This window comes from Callithrix jacchus, chromosome 3 (genome assembly GCF_049354715.1).
Source record: "Callithrix jacchus isolate 240 chromosome 3, calJac240_pri, whole genome shotgun sequence".
Classification (NCBI taxonomy): Eukaryota; Metazoa; Chordata; class Mammalia; order Primates; family Cebidae; genus Callithrix; species Callithrix jacchus.
This window is the reverse complement of record NC_133504.1, coordinates 112,079,293-112,100,831: the sequence shown is the minus strand read 5'-3', so window position 1 is coordinate 112,100,831 and position 21,539 is coordinate 112,079,293. Positions and strand designations below refer to the sequence as shown.

The window sequence follows — 21,539 nt, the reverse complement described above, 5'->3', positions numbered from 1 at the left end:
GGCTGAACATGCAACAAAACATGACTTCAGAACAGTAGGCAAAGATTTTTAATCTCAAAATGTGTTTTTCAATGGTAGGTAAAATAAAATGTTAATGAACAGCAACCATAAAGTCTAGCGTCTCACTGCAGGGTTTGTCAATGGTGGAATGGGAGAAAGGGCAGAGAGGTTTTCAGAACATGTACATGTCAAGGAGGTTGTAAGTCATGAATGCATTGGCTCAAGGCTAATTCTCTTTTTTGCTCTTATAGGCCTAGGAAGAAAAGTAAGAGTTTTCAATTCAAAGGATACTAAAAGAGAAAGGAGAAAAAAAGAAGAGACCTACGCCAAGCTAAAATTCACATCTTAAAGCCACCTTTACCCCATGATGTTTTTAGGCTGGAACATGTGGGCAGCCGCCTTTACTAGTCTTTTCTCCTTGCGCTTCCGACCTGCCTTTTGGCCATCTGGTAGCCCTTGTTGATACTAGCTTTCTGGAACCCATCAATGTGAAAAACATTCTCCTTCAAAGAGCAGACAGCAACCGGTAAAATCGAGCCTTTTTCTATGTTATGCCTTCCTAGAATATCCCAGGTACATATGGAACTTCACTTCAAATTGCCCTTCAGAAGGTCTTGCCTAACGTTACAACTGATTTATATACAATAAGTATTAAATATTATGATACTTAATCACTTCCTGGATTAGGTTTTCAGTGCTACCTCTCTAAAAAACTTACCAAGAAAGTTTTCTTTTGGATGGGTCTAGAATGCACCACAAAAATATGTAATATACAGTGTTAATGTCAGTTTATTGAATTCTGCATATGCAGATAACGGCACTGGAATATTGTGGCAGGTAGTCTAGTCTTCACTGACATCCCTTTTCCTGGCTATTCACAAAATCAGTAGGTACTAAAGCTTTTTCTTTTATAGGCTGCTTGATCATTATCCCCATCCAAGTCAGGGGGATTGTCTCTGCCATAATGGTCTTCTACTCTCAAGGACTCAATCTCTAGCAACTGTTTCTAGGCTAACCGTGAGAGTCTCAGAATAAAAGGGAAAGAGAAAACCGTCGCTTTCTCAGGTCATGGCAGGGCTAGACATCAGTTTTGCCTGCTTGCTCCTCAGTCCTACAATGCCACATACCCTTTGGTGGTTTACTTTTTCTTGGTCTTTTGGCCACATGCACCTAGCTGCTAAGTCAACTTGTAAAAATCTCCTGGGCACTTTTTGTTTGCATGGACTTTGAGCTTCTTGCTGCTACCTGCTGTTGGATGTTTACCTACTTAAATATGGACTCACCTGATACCCACCTTTCTTGTTCACGTGGAGACTGCTTCCTGCTCTGAAAGCCCTAGTCCTTGGTCTACTGTCACTCATGAATTAAGAGAATAAGTCGCTTTTCAGGAGACTAAATATCTGCAATTACTGTGTCCTCTCCAAGAGCATCCTTGTAAAATCCAGTCTCTTCCTCTTGTTGTAGCTGCCTTGCTTCAGTTTTCTCTATGGTGCTTCAACAGGTTCATTATGTCAATTTCATTCTTTGTATGCCTATTTCAAAAATCTTGAAATAAGGTGTACTTTATTTTGGTATGAAAAGACTGATTGCCATTCAGTAACTTATTACTGATTGGGTCATTATTGATAATGAGAAGTAGTGCTTAAGGGGTTTCTGACAAAACTAGAAATAAGGTACAGTATAGTTGATATCCATGAAAGCCAGGCTTCAATTTGGGAGAAGCTTGATGGCTATTTTTAAATTAATTTGGAGAAGTTGGAAGAGAACATGGACTAGAGGAAAAAAACACTGCAGTGGGTGCCCGGAGCTGTTGCTTGCTTCCTAGGAAACTTTGGACATGTCACTTATATAATGTTTCTGAATTTCAGTTTCTCTCAAATTTCATACTATTAAGAATCAAGTGAGACAGTGTAGCACAACACTTAGATCAAAGTAGGTTCTTCATAAATGCTAGTAACCCATGTCCTCTCCAAAGAGATGCACTTGTCTCTACGCCTCCATTGCTTTACATACATATTTGATTACATCAGCCTCTTAAACATTTCAGTATCTTGGAATGAAGTAAGCTCCTTTGCATGGTCACAATATCTAATTTTACCCATTAAGGTACCCAAAACATGATGGTGTACGTATTCAGGAGAGCATTTCCTCCTACCTGCCATGTACCTTTAGTTTTCTGGAAGAACACTTTTTGTCTTTTAGTGCTGTCTCTATTGCTTATTTACAAGTTTAGGGTTAAAAGAGGTTTTCCATGTAAATAGTAACATAAGGTCACTTAATAACTGAGCAAAATATTGAGCAGCTGGTCCATTTTTCTGCTGGATGGATAAAAGATGGGGATTGTAAAAGGAAGGCCTTTACTAGATCTCAAAGGGAGGGCCTAAAAAGAATTCTCTGAACACACAGTGTGCATTGTTTACAGGGATGGAGACTGCACTATCAATGGCCTCAGTTCCCATGCAATTCCTGTGTGGAAGTGATGGACATGCTCCCTTAGTGCAGGCATGGCCTTCTCCAGATAACGAGCTTGTCCAAGTCTCTGTGTCACTCTAGGTCTCACCCCTTTGATTTTTAGTTTCTCTTGCACCACGTCCCTTTTATCTGCTGTATTTCTCTACATTGGGGAAGTTTTTCCAGATCAGAATTAAAAGAATCACAGTGATTGTTCCCAGTCTATTGTCTATGGTTACTAGTTTTTCTATCACCATTGATGGTACAGTCCCCATCCCAGTAAGCAATATACCCTGTGCATTCAGAATCACAAGCTTTTGAAACTATTTTTTGGTGATAGTTGTTTCATTGTTTCCCCTGGACCATCCTTGACCTAATGCAAACAAACTCAAAGATTAAAGACACAGGAAGAATGGAATATGAGAAAAAAAGAATACATTGGTTAATATTTTGATATTCCATCATGTAAGTGTAATTCCATCACCCAGAAATGTTCTAGGACCTATCTACCATGTGAACAATATCTATAGGTAAAAATATTATGAGAAAGCTATGACCTGCTGCTTCAGGGAACCACTACGGGAGACTGCTTCCCATCATCCTGTTCACATAACCGCTAAGCAATTGAACTGAGGACTCCTCCAGCTATGAGCCAGACAGCTGAGGATCTGGAGCTACTTAGGGCAGTGCAAATCTTCAGACATGCTGCTCCATTCTGGGCTTGCTTCCTGCCTTATTTTCCTATTGTCTCCTGAGCTTTTCTTTGTCATTGGAACCACTAGTAGCCCTTTCCTTTTAGCAAGGATTTATCTTCTTCTATGTTGGCTGTGACTAAACAAAGTCTCTGCAGCTTTGGCCTTTGTCTCCTGTCTCTGAAATTAGACCATAGCTTTGTTTTAAGGAAAAAAAATGGGATCAGACAAGGGAAAATCACTTTTCAGGTCTAATTTTAGAACTTGCCACTCTTTCATCTTGGGGAAGAATCTGTGCTCCAGTCTTAAATCATTGGAACTCACTTCTGAAATTAGACACTTGAGTTGAGAATCATATTCTTTCCCATTGCTCACACAAGGATTTAGGCACATAACAGACTGCATTGAGACTTGCCCTCATTTAGGAGAGAATATACAGTCAGCTTATATCAGGAAAGCCATCCTAGGCATTCTATCCCAGAAACCAGAGCAGACATTCTGATGTGGAGACAGGGAGCCTCTGAGGGAGACACAAAAAGCAGGAGAGGACATAGGACAAGGCCTGTGTAAGGGGGAACTGCCATCTCCTTTTCTCTGTCCTCAGCAACTCTTGCCTAGTTCTACAAATCCTACTGTGTATTATTTCTTTTTTTAAAAAAATTATTTATTTATAATACTTTAAGTTTTGGGATTTCTGGACTGTTGCTAAGATGGGGATGAGTGGTGGGGAGAAGATAAAAATGGGAGAGTAGAGGAATTCCAGGGATGGGATGGGAAATTCCATCACCATTTTGTTAGTCAGCCATCTAAATTAAGTTGTGCATGAGTCAATTGTTTATATATTAGGAACTACCTGGAAGGTTGGACAGCATTTTGCTTTCTTGAATTAGATAGAACTGATAACCAAGTGAATTTTCCAGCTTCCTTCCCAAGGAACATCTTTCTAATTTTTGTGTTTGAAATCTCTGTCTTTCTCAGCATTTTCCACAAGTGTTCATACTGTGTTGACCACCTTGGTGTTTGTGTGATCAATGCTATTTTGGTTTTGTAATGTCTTTTTTGGAGACTCACGAAGGTCAAGGTTTCAGAGACTATTCAGAGAATGAATGGAATGGCTGTTTTCTACAAGTCAAGGTAGCAAGACTTTATGGAAAATCTCCTAGGGTTGAATGGTTGGAATAATAAGAGCCCCTATTTTTCAAGTATGTTCCATGTACTGGGTACTGTGCTTCTCAGTTCACATGCAATAATTCATTCTATGTTCAAAATAATCCCACAAGGTAGCATCATGACACCAATGACTCTCAGCTGCAGAAGACACCTATGAAATGAATGGCAAGACAGTGGGAGACATCTGATAAGAAAATTTCTGGTGGGAAGAATGCCAATTAAAAAGAACAAACAAGACTGAATTCATTATTAGAATACCTACAGAATACATGTAGAATAGAGTATATATATAAATCTGCATATATACACATATATATGTGTGTATATATATATATGTACGTATATATATATATATATATACGTACATATATATATATATATGTATAGAGACAGAGAGAGAGAGAGAGAGAGAGAGAGAGAGAGAGAGAGAGAGAGAGATCGGGTGGAGGGGATCAGCCAGCAAGCAAAAAATATAACTCAAAGAAACTGGTGCCAAAACAACCCAAAAAATCAAAACAAAAGACAAATCACCAGTGCACATCTATAGATCTTATGGAATAGGTGGGTCTGATTCCTGTTGGGAGTTTCTAGGAAGTCAATTAGCATTGATGACATTTTTGCAGTGTTTTATAGCAGCCTCTTGGTCCCACCCTTTACAACCATTGAGTGGAGCAGATTCTGGTATGTGTAGTTTTCTAAGACTCATGAAATCATAATATTAATAATAATATCCAAATTGTGTTGTATATTGAACTATAAGATTTGAGCACTTTGGTTTTTAGACAATCCTCATTATCTCCAAAGGATTTAAATGCCTGGCAGTTTTATGAATACATTATGAAGCACTTGAACCTCTGTACTTACAATATGTAAACATCAATGTGCACATTGTTCATGACACAGCCCTTGTGTGCTGTGATATGCAGGTTGTCGTCAGGCAGGAGGGCAGTTGACATCCTCTTGGAATGTAAAATTATTGAAGGTTGCTAATGGAAGACTAATTGATGAAAAAAGAAATGTGTTGATTTTAATAATGTAATTTGCTAAGAATCACTATAGCAATTTTTAAAAGAAAGAAAAAGGTTTAAATCTCTAAATATGTGCTAAAAGAGCCAAGATTAGGATAAGGTTGTAGTATATCTTATTTATTAGCATTGTTAAAAATAATGATCAAGTTAATAAAAATTGAATTATAGTGCAACCATCTAAATAGGCTCATGACAGCCATTATAATGAGTTCTATTAAAGGTAGCAATAATGATTAAACTATTTTGAAACAAACTCAATAATTTTTATAAGAAATCACTAGTGTACGTTTCTCTCCCCATTAGCAAAACTGTAGCAGCAGAATATTTAGACTGTGGACTCAAAAAATTGCTGTGACCCTGACTGCTCTGTTGAGTATTCTGTAATGTATTAGTGCTGTGTATGCTATCAGAGAAGAGTCGTTGCAGCCACCTACAACCCACATCTGTCCTCCCTCCCTGCAGCACTATTCCACCTTCAAAGCACAATGGCAACACTTCAGGAGAGGGGAAGCTCTAAAGCACTGGTTCACCGTCTTTTCCCCACCTCCTGGGAACTCTTTTAATGTCAAAATATTTGAAAGTCCTTTCACAAATACACAGCTGTATTTTTAGTATCCTACTGATGAATAAAAGATATATGACACAAAAACTGTGAATTCAGTAGCAATTTGCATTTTATTACTTACAACTTCTACATACATACAAAGGGCAATTTTAGTGAATTTTTCTTCAGACCTACAATGTTTTACTTCACAGACAAAGACAGAGCTTCTGTGTTGCTCTCCCTTTTCCCTATCACCCCAGGATAAGGCCATTGGTATAGGGAATGTGAAGGGGAAAACCATAGGTCACTTACACAAAGGAAGTCTCCTTGGGGATGTCTCCTTGAGGATGTCCACTTGGGTAAGTAGTTGAGAAACAGGAGAGTGGATTATTATGGTGTAGATGTCAACACATCTGACATCTACCTGCTCTTCCCATGAGAATATTTTCTTATAACTTAACAGAAACTTTTATTTCATATTTGTATTTGCAATTGAAGAGCAATAAAATTAAACAAAGAATGAAGCTTCATTTTAATTTTCTTCCCCTGAATTATGAGTATGGAAGTTTTATGTAATGAATAATTAAAAGGCATTTCATACAGTAAATAAATCTTTATTGAGCTCAGGAATGACGAATGGTATTAGAAAACATCACTCAATGTGGATCACATATTGTCCTTTTTATTGTAGCCTTTTAAATAAATAATTCATTTTTTATTTTAAAGCCTTATGACTGCTCAAAAACCATACAAAGTTATGACAAACACCCATAAGTTGACTTACTAAAGCTCGTTAGCAGTATAAGAAGAAGTTATTACATAAATTTGTCATAGTTTCCAAGGTTGTTACAAAGCTATGTGTTCATAGACTATTGGTTTACATTTGAGAACAATGTGTTCACCTTGGAATAAGGCATTTTCATGGGAATCCCTGTAGTTATTAAATAAAAAATGCAATCATAGGCCACTAATCTACCTCGATAAAAATGCAAATTCAACCTTTTTACTATTAATGGGTTTATCTGTGTAGATTATAATAACTGTAGTTCCTAGGAAACGTAACCAGTACTTATAAAGTCAGCATTCATATAACATGGTTCAATTAATCATATACTCATACTAACAATATTTAATTTTTGGCCTGTTGTATTTTATGTTTAGAGATTATTTTAAATAACCTCTGAATATGATAACCTTTTAAAAGAAACTGAACCTAGACAAGGTTAAATTTAGATAAGCATGTTAGTTCTACAGTTGGCATTTTTCAGTAATAATATTAAAGAACAGCTTAGTATCATTTTTTTCTTTATATGTAAAAAGTAACAAAAATCCTTAGTCTCAAAAATTTAAAATTAATATATTTTTATATACAAAATTTATTATTTTAGTAACCATTTGATTCTAATTTTTTTAAACCCAATGGGACACTCCTTATAAGGTGTTAATAAATCAATTTATACATATAAGGAGCTTAATCTTAAACTTTTGTTTTATAAAAGTAATTTCATTAAGACCTAATGAAATTGAAGCATTTACAATAATCCCCTCAAAAAACAAAAGAGAAGTAGAAAAAATAAATAACTCTGAATCACTTTGAAGCCTACAAATTATATTTCTATATATCTTGTCATCTTTTGGCTGAAATAAGTGTGGAAATATAAGCAATTAAGGCTCAATGTTAAAATAAAAAGATTTTGTTGTTGTTGTGTTAGGCTTTCTTAGGGCAATGCTCAATCCAGAAATTATTTGAATGTTTATAAACTGATTTTTGGAAGATTTGATACTATGATTAGATTTCCTTCTTATAAAAGTAATTTTTAATATCATTGTACAGTTTAAAACCAGAGATTCTGTGTGAGGGATGCCAAGAAAAACCCACGTGGGAAATTTTCATATTAAATATGCCACTGTATTCTGGTTTTTATAGCAATATGTTGAGAATTGAAACAACAAATGAGCAAAAATGTAAAATATGTCAAAATATCTTCACATGCTGTTTAAAATCTTTGCTGGAGTCTGTCTAAAATAATGATATAACATTATCATATAAAATATAAGTCTTTTGTTTGCTGTGAAAATGATGCTAGTAACTTTCAGAGGCTAGATATTAGCCAAGAATAAATGTTCATATTGCAACATAATTTCTCCATTACCTTAGAGGAAAATGGAAAATTCACTTTAAATCTTTGTTGTTCGCCTATTCTTAATGATAGAACGTAAATTTCTTGAAGAGACAGGCCAATCTGAATTTATTCTCCACCTAGCACTGGGATTCACATTTAGAAGGTATTGCATACTTTTGTGCCTGTGTAAGGGAAGCATCCCTATATTTGACAATCAGCTACTTTCTTGAATTTGGTCATTTCTCCCAATATTCTTCTGCTTTATGGAATTACCATGATTGGGCTTAACTACTTAGCCTATGTGCTTCTAACTCTTCGTGATAATACTTGAGTATTGACAGCAGTTTAAAAAACCTTAGACAGGGATGTGGGTAAACTTTACATTAATAATGAATGTTTATGAACTGATTAAAGTCTAGGCTTTCAACTTGAAGCTCCAAGTCTCCAACTTGCAGGACTGATGGAAATCCCCATCCCATTTAGCTTCCCCTCACAGGATACTGAGCAGCTTATGTTTTCTCCCTGGAAGTCATCACAGATCTCAGTGCTGCTGTCTGCTCCCTTACCTGGGGGCCCCCACCTGCAGCAGGATTGAACCTGAAGGAATAGCTGGTATTAATCTTGCTGTGTATGCTGACTGCTTCTACAGATGCTGAGCACTCCCATGCCCCAACCCAGATTGGAGAAGCTTTCTCTATATTTCTATTAAAATTATTTTATGAGGCTACCCAAAGGTGGTCTCATTCTCTGTCCTTTGATTTTTCAATCCATTTTCTTTCTTTTCTTTTTTTGTTTAAGAGACAGGGTCTCACTCTGTCACTCAGGCTGGAGCACAGTGGTACAATCTAGCTCACAGCAGCCTCAAACTCTTGCATTCTGGTGATCCTCTCACCTCAGCCTCCCAAGTAGTGGGGACTACAGTACTGAGCCACCACATCTAGACACAGTTCATTTTCTTGAATTTAGAATACGTTTCCCCCAGTTTGAGTTAGAGAACATTTGAATGGAATCATCTAATATCCTATCCAAAAGCACTATTTTTCTTTGAAATGCATCAGTACATTAGGCTGAAGTTCTGGTGCCTCACTTTCCAACTCTTGGGACTATTCCTCATAATTACCATTTAGAAGCCTCTTTTACTCACCTGTCTATTCTTGAATAAGGCACACAAGGTTGAAGAAAATCTTCCATTGAAGACATCAAGACAAATTGCTCAGCATTTAGAAACTCTACCATTTGCTCGCCCCAGCCTGAGCCCCAGCTGATTTTCATCTTACAATCCAGCCTAACCTCCCCATTCTTGCAAAGTAAGCCTTTGCAAAGCTTGCTTGCTCTCCTGTTCAAACACAAACTCAGGAGAAGAAAAGAAGGAGAGGACAATAACTTTGTAGTCCTATTTTTGTTTGCTCAAAACCCCATGTCTTGAACTTCCCTTTAATATTTATCTTCTTGGAATATCCTCTTAGTTTATTTTGAAAATCTTTCAAAAATCTCATTATTTTTATTGATTTTTCAGGGAGTTTATGTTTGGTCATTTTTCAAATATTAAGGAACTAGTTATCACCAACACTACTTCGTACATAATCAGCCTCAGCCTATCTTTACTATGTCTTAAAAAGCCAAGCTTATAATTTCAATTTTTTTTAGTTTCACTTTAAGATCTTAGTTTTAAGATGTTGAATACAACACTCTCAATACAAAATTAGTATTGAGAGACTAATTTTCAAGTTCTTGAATTATCTGTACCACTTACTATTTCCACTTGTTGATCCTCCTCTTGGCTTTTTGGCCAATTCACTGTTCATTAGCACCTCTCACAGATAGTGAGCATGAAGAAAAAGAAGAGCAGTTAATTTTGCTATTGGTTGGAAAGTTGAATAAAAGATCTGATAGTGTAGGACATTAAAATTAATACTTTAAATGGGATTTAAAATTGGTCTGTAGGAGAATGAAAATCTTCCTCCTCACAAAAGAATGTAATAACAAGTATTTTCAAACATTTGGCCAATATTAGTGATATATGAAAGGGATATTGTGCTGTCCCTATTTGTATAGGGAGATGCTGCTGCTGATACATCAGTGAAAAGAATCCAGACTTTGTACTTGAATAGCCTAATTCAAACATTTTCTCTGTCATTTATTAGCTTTGCTTGTGAATAAGATATATACAATGTTTCTCTTTGTTCTCTCTTCTGCAAAGTATAAATAAGGATAAATTTTTCACAGCTGCTTCAATGAACACTTCACGTATGGAAAAGTCACATTAATAATTATAAGGAATATTTTCATTTTATCATTATTAATGTGTTTGGATGAGTCATATTGATTCATTTATACTCTCTTATCTAGTTTTTATGGAAGATAATTTAATAAGTTGATGGTCCTGTCTGCACTCTATAATAATAAAACATTTTAGTCTTAATAATCTAGTTGGTTTTAGATGACTTAAAACAATGACCTTAGCTCCAATTTTCTAGTTAGCCATTCAAATGTTGATCAATTTTCAACATTTGATCAAGGATGGGATCAGTTATGCCTAGTATCTGAGTTCTTTAGCAGTTTTAACAGCTTAGATTTGTATCTTCACTGAGTATTCTTTTATCAGTGGGATAAGAATGTACAATGAGGTAAATGTTTTTTTCTTTAAGTTTCAAATTATCTGAGATGAGATAAAGCAGAGAATGCAGAGGTGAAAATAATGGAAATGGATGCAAAAAAGATCCATTATTTAAAGAGCTTGGGATATAATGAACATAGGATGAAATGAGGATTTCCTATACAGATGATAAGGTTTGGAATATACATGACAATGCAATTAGACACATGAATTATGAATGAGAAGAACTTATTGATAACTTGCTTTCTATTATCTTGAGTATAAGGCAATAGGAAATGATTTTAAAAGTCGAACTTGTAACTTAGGAAGACTATCTAATAATATTTGGGAGAAGAATGTTGTTATTTCAATGCAAGTATTTAATTTTCTAACGAACTTAGAAGATTCCAAAATGAGAATACGCATAAAATCTACAAAATGGCAATGTGTAGTGAAAGTAAGCCCATTTTGCTGTTGTTCAGATACAATTAGATTTCTAAATATTTTAAGTGTCATTCAGTATTATATTAAGAGTTGAGTCCACAAGGGAACAGTTGCATGTTTGGGGAAATATTTCACTTTATGGGTATGCATGTATGATATGAATGTTCATGGTGTGTATGTGTGTGTGTGTGTGTGTGCATGCGCACACGTATGCCTGTACTCATGCGGGAGTAGAGAAAGGATCGAGAATGTGGAGAGGTAAAATCTGAATGACTGCATGTTAAAGGTTGTCTTAGAGAAACTGTGAGTCAGCAAAGAACAAGGATATTCTAGATTAGCAAGAGATTTAGAAGTGACCACTGCAGGTATAAAGCAGAAACTTTCTCTGAGAGCTGATTGGAGAAAATCTGCCTATCAGGGAAGGAAGAGATTAATTCTTTAACAGAATCCAGCAAATTCCTCCATTTAGGTTTAAACAGCATAAAAAGAAGCATTTTGAGACTGGGAGCAGTGGCTCATGCCTGTAAGCCCAGCACTTTGGGAGGTCAAGACAGAATGACATTTGAGCCCAGAAGTCTGAGACCAACCTGGGCAACCTGTAGAGACCCCATCTCTACTAAATACATAAATAAATAAATAGGTAGGCTTTGTGGTGCATGCCTGTGGTCCCAGCTCCTCAGAAAGCTGAGCTGGGAGGATCCCTTGAGCCGGGGAGGTTGCGGTTGCATTGAACCGAGATCGGGCCACTGCACTCCAGCCCAAGGAAACTATGGTTTGAATGTAGGCCCAGGCCAAAGGATCTTGCTTTGGTTAGTAATACGGTCCAAATCATTGTACACAATAGGCACATACACAGAGGTAAGAAAACAATTGGACATATTGGACATATCCAAAATATTATTACTTATCTCTAAGTGGGGAGATCATGGGCAGTTTTAAATTTCTTCTTCTAAGCTTCTCTGTAGCTTCCAAGTTTCATGAGTTGAGCTAATTAATTTTGTAATTAGACAAAAACCAATAGACAGTACTTTAAAAGTAAATGTAATCATTGATATTTTTGGTACCATCTACTTTGGGGGTCTGGTGGATGAGGGAGTGTGACCCCAAATATGTCAATTCAAATAAAGTGAGGTGATGGTTGATACCAAGCTCCTCTCAGGATCTGCATGGGCACACACTGTGATTCATTTTTAAAGCTGTTGACTGTTAGTAGGCATGCATTAGAATTATAGAGGCCATGGATTACCCATGGCCACAGTAGAGTTTTCTATCATGCTCTTTCTCTCCTTTATTATTTTACTTAGAGGTATTTAGCTGGATTGATCCTTCCCTGACATTTTAACAACAGTAATACATCTTTCCCTGAATCATGTGGTTCAAAGTGTTGGAGAGGGTGGGCACAAAGCTCCCTCAATCTCTTTCCACCTTACTTAGCTCAGACAAAGCTGGACTTTGTAGAAAAGAAACTTCTACCAGGAAATAAAAAGAAAAAACAAAAACAGATGTTTAGAAACAGATATGCTTTAAAAAGCATCAGCCTTCTATCTGAATCCTGAAATCAGATCTTGCCAAATCTCAGTACCCACACAAATTCTGCATTGTTGGTGAGAGCTTGTTGAAAATGTTAGGATTTTGGCAAATCTTGACTATTCAGTTTTGTTACTGTGTCTTTTGCCCTCTTAGGAATTTATGTTTTCTTAAAAGAAAACATAATCAAAAAGCACCAGTATCTGATATTAATGGACAATTGGGTAATATGACAATGAATTACTCTATGCTAAGGTTTTCAAAGAATCTGACCTGGAATCTGGTGAAAACATTTTGCAATTTTTAAGTTAGTGAAGTACATTAAAATACTTTTTAATCCATACTTCTTTAATAATAACAGTTGACCCATATATTTTAAATATTAGATGAAGTAATTGTAAGAAACACTGGCTGAAGTTTCCCTAACTAAATTCCATTGAAACAATGGCCTGATAGAATCAGTGTCCTGGGGGCTTTGTCTATGGAGGGGGTTTCTTTCCTTGACTCTGGCAATACGGATACTCAAACAACTTGTCCAAGTGTAGTATAGCCATTATCTTCCTTCTCTCCTCCTCTTCTTTCATTTCTAGGTCTCTGGAATCTAGAGGTATTACACAACCTCCCTATAAATACTGAAGTCCTTCAAACTCTGCAGGCCATTTATACTGACCTTTCATAGACTTTTCTCCTAAAGGTGTCTAGGGCCTGAAAATCCTGGAAAGTACCCTCACCCTTGAATCATTTCTGGGTTTTGTAGAGTTTGTTTGAAGCACACCTTTAACTCAGAATTGAGGTTGACTGGTAAAACTCAGCTTTAAGTAATCCTTTGGGCAAGTTCTGAGCAGAGACCCAGAGAGCTGAATGACAGACACCACCTCCCCGGAGTTTGTATCAGTCACAACAGCATTCCCCTCCAATTAGAATCAGATTTCAAGGGTCTTGTTTAAGAGTTTTTTCTCTCCTTTAAAGATGCTACAATACATATATGGGATGTCTCCTGGTCCCAATTAATCTGCAACAAGAGAGGAATAGTATAGTCAGAGGCCAGGGAACAACCACACAGTTTTTAGTTCAGGTTATACTTTCTTGTCACAGATTCTTTGCTAAGCGGCTTCTAGAAAAGGAATGCAATGGTCCATCTCTTTCTGCAGATAAGTAAGAGGGGAAGAAGAGGCTTGAATTGGTGGGTATAACTCCTTTCCTATCCTCTTAACTGTCTAATTCCCAGGTGACAACCTTCTTCTCCTTCTGTGGTACTTGCTAGCTTAAGATAATAACACATATCACACACACCAATGAAGTGCTATCAGTTGGAAAGGGTGGAGACAGAAGTGTGTCTTAATCTTTTGGGCTAGGGACTACCAGTAACCATCCTGGAGTTCAGTTTTGTATCACTTTGAGACTAACCTGCTGTGGTAATACTTGTTAGATCCTGAAATAAGTTACTGACATGACGGTTTCCTTTTTTTTTTTTTTTAAATCCCAATCTTGAATCATCATAATTATTGGCACTTGACTTCCTGAGGCTTTTGAGTCTATCAAATGTATGCACATTTCGTTTTGGTTAACGTTATCATTGTCCAGCTTTTATTTGAAACTGCCCATCAGCTTTCACCTGCCAGGGTACTCCTAGAACAAGTGAGGCCATGTGGGTTGATGGTCATTTATTCCCACCAATTAGAAAATAAGCCACATTACTTCTGGCTTAGGAATTGCATGCACTTTTATTTTAAGGGAACTATGAAATGCAATTATTTCCCCCACATAAATTAATTTGATTTATTAAAGGGCTGAGAATTCTCCTGCCAGAAAATCAAGTTTACAGTAGGACCTCAGCATGGGATGGGGTAGATTGGTTTCTCCAAGAACTTGGAGCAAGAAGATAAAAAGGAAAAACGTATCAGTGTCTGCTCGGCCTTTTATTTTTGGTGTTTCTGAAACATGTGCTCTTCTTCCATATCCTTCTCTCACTGGAGATCCCTAGTGAGGACACCCCCATTCTGTGTCTTAAGGTTATCTCGTGATTTCTAAAACAGAGTTTCTTTGTTTGTTTGTTTGTTTTTAGTAGTACTAATTGTTTGAGATGGGGTCTCAGTCTTGTCACCCAGGGTGGAGTGCACTGGCACAATTATACTTGACTGTAGCCTTGACCTCCTGGACTCAAGGGATCTTCCCACTGCAGCCTCCAGAGTAGCTGAGACTACAGGCATGCACCACCACGTCCAACTATTTATTTGTTTGTTTATTTATTTATTTATTGAGACAGGAGTCTCACTATCTTGTCAATTTTGGTCGGAAACCCCTGGGCTCAAGCGATCCTCTTGACTCTGACTCGGCCTTCCGAATCGCTAGGATTACAGGAGTGATCCACTGTTAGTGATCTTCTAAAACAGAGATCCTTACAAAGCTTTTCAAAATAATTGAACTCAGCATGCTAGGTAACCAGAACTGTAAGATCACAGTTTGAAACAGACATTTGAGTGATTGTGGGAAGAGAGGGCCTGCATCAAAACAATGGTTACTACTCGGTCCTTTTGTCCCATATTGTATAATTCCGAGAGTTCTTAAACCACCACAGTAAGAAAGTAATTATACTTTGAATTTCTCTAAGGCTCTAACTGGAGGGCGTCCATCTAAATTTCCGGGAATATTGGTTTAATGGCCCAGGTAATTCTGATTGGAGATATAAAATTTTAGCGATATAAGAGAGTTGGTAGAAGCAAGTAAAACCGGTGTGTGGGGTTTGGCCAAGGAAAGGGAGAGCTCCTTGAAGGTAGGAGACATACATTCACAAACCTTCTCGCGTCCACAGCCCCGGATCTGTGACCAACAAGTATGTATGATGCACATGAAAGGAACGAGGGATGCCAGATGCGGAGGAACCAGGAAGGGCGCATTCTGTCGGGGGGGGCGCCCGGCGGTGTGGCTCAGGCTCTCAGATAACCCAGGCGTTGGGAGGGCGGGGCTCCTGCCGGCCTCCCCTGTAGTGCGGCTCGAGTCCTGTGAAGCTACCAGTTGCCAAATGAAATCTGAAACCTCGGGCTGTGTCTGAGGGTTGGCCCCACTCAGTTGTTCCAGCCTCTTGTACTGTATATTTACACATTCACACACAATCACCCTTTCTAACTTCTGGGACTCTTTGCGCAACTGCTAGGATTTCTCAAGTGCATGTGGCAATGCAGCCCAGCTCCGGGTAGAAACCAGCAGGGCTCCGGAGAGGCTCGGAGACAAGGGGAGCTGTCAAGGCTGCTGCGGGGACCGGAGAGGGGCCTGGCGCGGGTGACTGGGCGGCTGGGGGAATCCCCCAACGTCCCAGCGCGGGCGCGGCTCTCTCCGCCGCCTGTTTCCTCCGAAACCCGAGCTGCGGGGCAGCCCAGTGTATGGGGCTCAACACTTCCCGTTGTAGTGGGAAGTAAAGGAGCCTCATTACCTCCTTTTTTCTTTGCATTTTCTTTCTGCTGGTCCCGGGAGCCTTCTCCTTCGGAGCAGCAGCCGGTCCCGCGTCAGTCTGGAGCTCTCAGCAGGGTAGGTGACGCAGACGCGAGGGAGTGCGCGGAGCCAGCGCAGGAAGGACGGACGCGGCTGCCTGAGCCAGGGGAGGGGGCTGCTGGGGGCGGGGAGGGATCGCAGGAATCCCAGGCTGCTGTAGCATGTGTGTGTGTGTGTGTGTGTGTGTGTCCGCGCGCGCGCTCATGTTTGTGTCGGTAGACAGCAGGCTGGTAGTGTTTCTGGCTTTAAAAATAGATATAATTAATAAAAACTCTTGGTGTAATTCAATGTCCTTTCCTAGTATCCATCCTCCCCTTCCCAGTTTGTTTCCGTTAGTGACTTACCGGAGTTCCCTATATAACAGACGCACAGAGAAAGGTTTTAATTATATATGTGCATGTGTGTTTGTAAAAATATATATTTTATATGTATAAAATGTATGTTTCAAAGTATTTATAAATATATATTATAAAATATATACATATTTAATTGTAAACAGAAAGCGTTAAGGAATCTGGTGAATTTGAAGCCACTCAAAAGATTTTCGTCTAGATTTTTGAAAAAGTAACATTTAATGATAAGCGTGTAATATGTTCTCATTAAAAAAAAAAATTTAGACTGCATTTCTTTTACAAGTGCCCAAATAGAAGGAAGATAATGTTACTCTGAATTCCTTAGAGAGGTTAGGTTTTCAGTATCAACTAGTAATAGGGAGCCCAGACTTCTTTGTAGACTGTATCAAGTTGAATTCATTTGAATTAAACATTATCTCCAAGTAATTTCTGTTACCAGCACATTATATGTTACTCTTTTTTTAACCTTCAACAACATCAATGTTTCGTCTCTCCCTGAAAAGAGGAAATAAGTAAATCATGCTGAGTATTTGGAATATAAAAGTTGTTAAAGCTTTGCTTATCCATAAATAAAACAATATGTGTTGCTGTGTTTACTAAGTAAGACAAATTCATTGGAATCCAGGGATATTTGCAGTAGAGTTTAAGAGCTTTACTCAGTAACTGAGAAAAAGATAGACATACAGATTAAATGCAGACAATCTGTCCCCAGTTCCAATTAGAACTCAAAACCAATCATTCAGGGCAAAAATGGATAATGGTATTGAACTGGGCATTGTAAAGCAAAACACACAGAATTAATATATTAGAAAAAGCTGGAAAACAAGCATAAAGTCACAGCAGACTTGTTCAGATCTCACTCCCCCTTTTAAATTTCTTAATACTTCCTCTTCTCTGGGCATATTTCAACTTCTAAGAGAACTCAGTAATAAAACTCCCCCTTTTATCTTCCCTGACTGCCTGACCTTCAGGTAGCAAGTCCAGAAATCCATTCTCTTTAGAGCCATTACTGAATGGTCTTCACCTTTGACATCTTGGAGGACTGAAATATTGACAAAACTTTGAAATAAATAACATCCTACCATTCACAGGACGTAATTCTTGGTGGAAGACCTTTAAGTGGAAATAAGAAACAAACTGAATTTTTCAGATCTGGAATTTAATGTGAGGTATGTGGAAGGAATACAGAAGAAGTACGGTACTAGGAAAAAGAATCTGTAGTTCTTTCTAAATGTGAAGGAGCTGTTGAAACTCAGACTGTCCTTGGCTTTCAACTATATTACTTGATTTTATTACTTCATCTCAGAGGTTTGGATTTGAGATGAGGGTGATTTTTCTGTAACATTCTGCTGAGCTTCATATGCCGTGAATATGAACTACTTTGAAAATATAAGCCTGAAAGTAACTGTGAAAGAACTAAGTTATCTAGAAAAATAATTCACTGCAGAACAAATAGCAATGCATTCTTCCAGACAAGAACATAGATGTAGGTGTAAAAGTGTTTTTGGCTGAAATCCCCATGGAAATCCTTTCAACTTTTGCTGGGGATAGTAATGGAGTAATGGCCAAAGCTCTAAGAGCTTCCTTGGATCATGGTTTTATTTACTGTGTGATCTTGGACTCTCCAGGGTGAAGGATAGGGAGGGGCAGGAAGGGTGAGGAATGTGCAACAGGTGGTGATGAGTGGTTGAGTCTGATTATTTTGCTGTCTTAGCCAAAGCCTGTTGGTGTTTACCAACAGTTCCCTTAATATTTTCACTGTGACCTACTGGCCCATTGATGAATGTTTTCTTTCTGGCTTAATTAGAGTCTGGGTTAGTTTCTCAGGGCTGAAAGCAGGTGGTGCTACTGTACAATTCAGGCCATGCATTTGTTTCCTGTTCTTAGTGTGTTCCGTGTTAAAGCACCATCTTAGTTGTTTGTAGTTACTTTTCTGTGAATTTTATGGCCAGAAAAATCACCCTCATCTCAAATCCAAACCTCTGAGATGAAGTAATAAAATCAATTCTTTTCCCATGAATTGAACTGTGTCATGCTGGTTCTTTCTTTCTGCCATGTTTCAGTTTCTGGTACAAGTGGGTGCTTTGGAAAAACAAGATAGGGAAGGTGGGTAGAGCCTCAGTTTGGAGCCTGGTAAGAAGAGATAGCCACCCAGTTGGTTTTATGTGGGTGTGGAGGAGGTTGGTGATAACAAGAGCATGAGACATCCATTCTTCACTGATTGCATTCTACAGAGGAAAAAGCAGAAGAGATTTAAAATGGAAAGATGTCTGTTTGCTCTTAAGGCCGATAGAGAAAGATATTTAAAAATACAGTCGTTAAATGGTCAGCTTAGCCATGACGTTAATGTTCTTCATGTGAAGAATGGAAGCCTCACATCAAGTTTCACAATGGTAACCCATCTGTCTTTGCTATGCAAACTCAAATTTTACAAGGTTCTGATGGCTTCAGCAGCTAAATAAAAGCACATTTGGAAGTGAATGGATTATTGTGATGAAGATAAAGAATATTCAGTTTTCAGTGGTTATTGTGTACATGTGTGCTTTTAAGCAGCATCTACACTCCACTGTGGCATTGCTACAATTAATCTTTACAAAGTCCAGAACTAACTGTGTAAGTTCCTTTTCCTAAAACCTTCGTTGTATCCCAATGACTTACAATATTTAAACTCTTTAGTATAGTTTCTAAAAGCTCTTCCAAGCCCTTTCTTTTTACCTCTTCGTGTACAAGGGCTCCTCACTGTTCAGACTTCTGATCTCTGGTTCATGGATTCATTCTCCTGGAATGTCCTCTGCCTGAAAGTCCCTCTTGATTCTTGGTGGCTCACTTCCAGTGGAACTTCCTTCGGGAAAACTTACCCAATTCCGTGAAGAATTAATCATTTCATCTTGTCTGCTTCTGTAGCATTTCAAACATACTTTGAATAATTGTTGCAGTAATTTTTATGTATTTCCCCTGGCCACTCTAACAACTACTATGAGTTCCTCAACGGGTAGATTTGTGGTGGGGGAGCCACCTGAATAGAAGCTCCCAGCCCAGTGTCTGAAACATAGTAGACATCTGTTAATAGTTCCCCAATAAATGGGCAAGTAAAGTTATAAATAAATAAAGTACTGGTGAACTCCAACTTATGAAGACAGTTATATCCCAAAAATCCATATGAAAAATGTCTATTTGGTCCCAGAGTTCATTTTTCAAATGTAACAATGCTACAAAACATAATTCACTTTCCAGACCAGCCCACACATGCCTATTTAATTTCTATAATAGATGAAATATTGTGCTTTTGCAAATCTGAAGCAAAAGAAAGACAAAGAAAAACTACTGTGAAAGGATCTTTTTCTCTTGGAGATCACAAAGTACACTTGAGCTTAAAGAAAACAGAAACAATTATAACAGATACACATTTTCCACGATTTTTTTTTGTATTGTACTATAAAATCTGTAATATGTGAAATCCCAGTGGGAGGTCCTGGATTTGGCTGTGAGGACTAATAATGAAGTTAAATTTGGAGACACTACTTATGGAATGGGCAAAAGTCTTAATTAATCAAACAAAATAGAAACACTAATTTTGGCTATTTAATAATTATCTGGAGTGCTAGTGCTTGAGGGAAGTCAGATTTAATTAAAGGAGAATATGGAGCTGGATAGAGAAGAGGAAATTCAGAGGGACACCTTCTTTCATGTTACTGTTTCTTTATTATATTGATTTTTTTATCTTATTTGGGCACTGAGACAAATTCAAAGTTTATTTCTGAAAACAATTGTCTTTGTCTGCAGTTATTTTTGCTGATAACATGTAGAAAGGGACTTACATACTGTTTAGGCTAAAATAAATATAGGCTTATTTTATTTTCAGAGGAATGTTACCTTTGTCACGTGCGTACCTGCCATTCAGCATGTGGATAATACATATTTTGATCAAGAATTCATATGTGTGTTTCAGAGTGTAGCCAGGGATTGAAAGTTCAAGTTGCTCCTTATTCAGCATCTCTGAAAAGCCTGGAACTACCATCATTGATATTTAAGAGTAATAGTCCAATTTCCAGTTTCTTTAAGTTGTCTAAACTTTCTATATCAACTTATGTAACCATAAATTTACTTATGATAGTCACATTCCACACTTTTTGTTAAAAATGTCCAAATGTCTTTATTATATTATGCTTTCATATGATACCCCCCCTTTTTTTCTACTGAGAGTCAATATAAAAGAGATGAGCTGAAATGAAAAGAAATATCTTGGCACCTCGTGTTATGTCCTTTAAATTCTTTATATAAGGATTTATATGATAAATTCCTCTTTGTCTTGACTGCTAGAAATTTTTTTAATAGTATGTCTCTTCTGATTAACTAGTGGGGTTTTTTTTGGTTAGAAAAAAGACAGGCTAAGAAATCACCATGCTTCTCATTTTAACTTGTCACTCAAAAAGCTCTGAACTAATTTGATGCTCAATTGTATGCTAGTCAAGGTTTTCCTATGACATGGTTTGCATCATCTTATTCTCACTTTTAATACACTTATGATACCCATAAGTTTACTAAGCTAATTAAGCTGAGTTAAATCCATGATGAAAACAGATTGAATAATTACATCACTGTTTTTTCCTTGTTGATACAATTAGTTAAATATTTACAAATTTATATGGTCTAGCTTTAGTTTTTCGGAAGCAATAACTTTTTTCCAGGTCATTTTTTTGTAGTTCCTCGAAACATTTTGGGTTCTGCTTTTATACTGCCTGATAAATAAAATGACCTTTCTCCAAAATGCTACATTTTTTAAAAAACTTAGAAAAAAATTATGTTTTAGTAACTTTGAAAGTAGATACTAAGGCCAAACATGAGTTTTTTTTTCAATATGTGTATCACAAATGTATAGAAGAATTCCATAGGGAAATCTCTGAGAAATGTAAGAGTAAACCTTTTGTATTTTCTTACGAATTGAATCTATCAATAAATTGAGGCTGACAGAGCTGTAATTAGGGCTGTTTTCAAACCACCAAATTGAACCTTTAGAAAACAAAGTAATTTTTCAAATTCTCCAAAGGGAGAATTTAACTTTCATTTTGTCTTGAGTTTTTTTTTCTTTCTCTTTGAATCTAAGACTCTCATAATAATAATC

At 37.3% G+C, this 21,539-nt stretch overlaps 1 protein-coding gene across 3 annotated transcripts in view; it reads left to right on the top strand.

The window, feature by feature from the left end:
• ARHGAP24 (Rho GTPase activating protein 24) overlaps positions 1-21,539 on the top strand; it is a 911,211-nt gene that overhangs the window by 393,056 nt on the left and 496,616 nt on the right. For 2 of the 3 annotated variants that reach the window (XM_002745629.7, XM_035294559.3), the window contains exon 1: positions 15,694-16,100. The exons of the other annotated variant lie outside the window; for it this stretch is intronic. The gene's annotated coding sequence lies outside the window, so the exon portion shown is untranslated. Of the gene's footprint in view, positions 1-15,693; positions 16,101-21,539 lie in introns of those variants that run through there. 3 annotated transcript variants of the gene reach the window in all.